The following is a 4,340-nucleotide window of genomic DNA, read 5'->3' on the forward strand; positions in this document are numbered from 1 at the left end:
CCCCACCCACCGTTGCCTATACTCATAAAATGTCTAACCATATGCCAATTCAAAGAGACTATAATTATACACGCAATCACGCTATGTCAAAAGATCAGAGACCCGTTGCCATTTCTTGCTATACACACTGAGAACACGTGCCGAGCATGACGCCGCTTCCTGTACACGATCGCTGTTATTATTCGCGAGCAATTGACGTGGCCTGATGCAGATATGGTCACTTGAACACGATGCGAGCCGTTGAACGCGTGTTATAGACATTACACATGATAGCTTGTCTTAGTCAGCCAACTTCCATCCTTATTTATTTATATATTTATTTATTTCTGTTTTCTGCCCTTGTCTGTAGCTTTCCGTTGTTATGTGTAAGCGTAATTCCACAGTAGGTCCTTGCCCAAATGCAGAAGTTTGCTTGTCACGTAGTTGAGATCAACTTAAACAAGTAGACAGATGTCATGGTGTCGAGAGATCTGTCAAATATTTCTAAACAGCATTTGACAGGAAATACGAAAACATTACAATGGAAAAAAATCATTCAAATTTAGCAGCTCGGTAGCTGTCCCTTATGAAAAGGGGGGAAAAAAAAAAAAGAAAAATTGTTAGTGTCATCACCCTAAGGATTGTTTCAAGTTTCGGCACAAGACGGGCAATTTCAGGGAATTGGGGAAGAGTAGATAAGCCGTGTTCGGCCGGGACTTGTTTTATCGACCCCCGAAAGGATGAAAGGCAAAGTAGACCTCGACATAACATTTTAGGGTAAATACCCAAACGCCGAGGATGCTGCTGTAACCCATTCTCCAAATGCAGGAGTCGGGTCTCTCACCGGGTGGTGAAGCAGTTCTGTATTTTATCAATCTCCTTTGGCGAAATGCTAAGTTATTTTATCGATGTCCGTTGGCGAACCGCTAGGTTTTCTTATCGATCTCCTTTGGCGAACTGCTAAGTTTTTTAATCGATCCGATTTTGCGAACCGCTAGATTATTTTATCGCTCCCCGTGACGAACCGCTAGGTTATTTGAACGATCTCCTTCCACCGCGACAACAAGAGCTTCTCAGTGCCACCTGCCAATGTAGGTGACAAAACCCCAAACACACCGCCAGCTTTGTTGAGTAAGATGTTGCGACCCTGGGCCGGATGTTTCTACCATTTTCAATGCTCGTTTTTGTTGCACCACTCATCCTCTCTCTTAAGGCACATGTAATGGCTTGCTTTCTCAGCGGCGTTTTGTTCGACGCTCTAACAATTTTCCAAGCTCGCTGCCTTCCATGTCTCAAGAATAAAATTCTGTTAATTTTTCGCCAATGGCTGTTGGAGTTAAGAAATCTGCTTTTAAACAATGTGACTTTGCGTTCGGTTCTGCTACCTGGTACCTTGGGCAATCTTCTTTGAGAATAGAACTGGGCAAACTAAGAATAAAATTCTATTGATTTGTTTCCTCCTAATGGTTGAAAGGTGAAGAAGCTTTCTTTGAAATCATATGGCTTTGGGTTCAAGTCCACTTTGGGGAAGTACCCTCTTCTATAGAACCGGACCGACCAATGCCTTGTGAGGTTGAAGGAAACTGCAGAAGACCATTGTGTGTGTGTGTGTGTGTGTGTATATGTGTGTACACATGCACATGTACGTATTTATGTATGTGTGTGTATGTATGTATGTGTTTGTGCGTGTGCATGTGTGTATGCATGAACATGTACGTATATACGTATATGTGCGCGCGTGTGTGTGTATGTATTTATCCACACACATGTATGTATGTATGTATGTATGCATGTGTGTGTGCGTGCGCTTGTGCGTTTCTGCTTGCCGCTTATTATTGGTCTTCAAGTTACACCACGTGACAACCGGGGTTTTTGTTTGTTTGTCAACGTTCTCACAACTAAACAGTTCAGCAAAATAATAATAATAATAATAATAATAATAATAATAATAATAATAATAATAATAATAATAATAATAAATGCCCTGATGCAGTACCAGGCAGTGGCTCTCATGGCTTCTGATCTTAACTGATTGGAAGTGTTATCATGTACATTGTTTTGTCTTGGTATAAAAGATGGGCTACAGCAAATATTCTGCTCAATACCACAGATTTGCTTGTCAGTTGTTTGACCATAACCAGTTGAGTATGTCCCTTAGTGGCTGACGATATGTGCATATCTGATCACGAGCAGAAGTAGCGGGGGAGCATCATAGCCATGTGTTGAGAGGGATTCTTTGGAGTTTGAATAATTCACCTCTGGAAACATGGGTGTTTCATTCAACATCCTTAAACAACCCTTATTCAAGGACCTTTTGAGCGGAATGGGCTACTCAACCTGAAGAAAATTCTAACTGGGCCCCACCTGCAAGGTCATGTGCTGTTTATCTTGATATGAGATCACCATGTCGTGCACATATGGTGTACCCTTATCAGACGTGTAGTCATGATGGGTATATTGGGCTTCGTATATTTTACCCCAGTGTCACTTTGATGGCATGAACTGCTCTCTCACTCAATAATAATAATAATAATAATAATAATAATAATAATAATAATAATAATAATAATAACGATAATAATAATAATAATAAAAATAATAATAATAATAATAATAATAATAATAATAATAATAATAATAATAATAATAATAATAATGATGATGATGATGATAATAATAATAATAATAATAATAATAATAATAATAATAATAATAATAATAATAACAACAACAACAATAACGATAATAATAATAATGATAATAAAGATAATAATCAGGGAGACACGCTCTCTCCATTCTTTTTCGGCTTGGCATTGATGCCTTTAACTGACATACTAAACAGAACTGGATGTGGCTACAAATGTTACGACAAAATAATCAACCATTTCTTGTATATGGATAATCTAAAACTCTGTTGCAAATGACAAACAGCTCTCTCCTTTTTCTTTCACTCTTCGCCTTTTCCTTCAATTAATCACGTGAAAGCGTTACAGGCGGGCTAAGCAAGGAAGGAAAAAGCCTAGTTAAAAAAAAAAATTACACATGTCATACACCACAACCTTTCCCTCCATCCCATTCCTCCAATCCCTCACCCTCAACTAATCACGTGGAAGCGTTACGGGTGGGCTAAGTAACGGAGTAACAAGCAGAATTATTATAAGATTACTTCATTTATTTTTTTATTTTTGTGGGGGTCTGTCACAGTATTGTTTGCACACTTCATAATCCGTATTATTTATGCTTCAAAATTGAATTGAAAAGAGGCATTTCTCTCTGTATAAAACTGAGCACAAATACTCTGATGTCGTTAAAAAAATAAACCAATGCATCACTTCCATGAAAAGTAATCTATTTTTCAATATATTCGTCCATTTTGTTTTGTTCTTTTTTTCCGCCGCCTTTTCTTCACTATTATTTCAACGATGTTAATAGATATTTTCTAGGGTGCTGTGAAGAAGCGACCTCTATCTCAAATGAACTCAGTTCAACGTCCTTACACACTTATTATATTACATAACATTCACCATTTATGCCAATCGTTATTGGTTTCTTCTTGTTGATATTTCAATGAAGGTAAATTGATATTTTTCAGCGTTATGCAATGGCGATAACTGTCATTATTCAAACTGATATTGCTTCCAATGATATCATCATCGTCGTCGTCGTTGTTGTTGTTATTATTATTATTATTATGAAGGCGGCGAGCTGGCTGAAACGTTAGGACGCCGGGCGAAATGCTTAGCGGTATTTCACCTGCCATTACGTTCTGAGTTCGAATTCCGCCGAGGTCGACTTTGCCTTTCATCCTTTCGGGGTCGATTAAATAAGTACCAGTTATGCACTGGGGTTGATATAATCGACTTAATCCCTTTGTCCTTGTTTGTCCCTCTGTGTTTAGCCCCTTGTGGGTAGTATAGAAATAGGTATTTCGTCTGCCGTTACGTTCTGAGTTCAAATTCCGCCGAGGTCATCTTTGCCTTTCATCCTTTCTGGGTCGATAAATTAAGTATTTAATTTATAATCGACTTAATCCCTTTATCTCTCCTTGTTTATCCCCTCTATGTTTAGCCCCTTGTGGGCAATAAAGAAATAAAAAATATACTGTTTGAATAAGAGATAGGATGGTCACAGCTGGAATGTCGTTGATCAGAGTTAGGAGTTGTTGATCATTGACTGACCAAGACCATGCTGCAGCAGCAATAATAACAACAATGACGGTAACGCTGACGCTGACGCTGATGACGACTACGACGGTAGTAACGACTCTGAAATTACTTCTGCTTGATGGCAAGCGACCGCTTTGCCTTTCATTCTCTCGGGGTCGACTAAATAAGTACCAGTTACGTACTGGGGTCGATATA

This window comes from Octopus sinensis, unplaced genomic scaffold, assembly GCF_006345805.1.
Source record: "Octopus sinensis unplaced genomic scaffold, ASM634580v1 Contig13513, whole genome shotgun sequence".
In the NCBI taxonomy this organism is placed as follows: domain Eukaryota; kingdom Metazoa; phylum Mollusca; class Cephalopoda; order Octopoda; family Octopodidae; genus Octopus; species Octopus sinensis.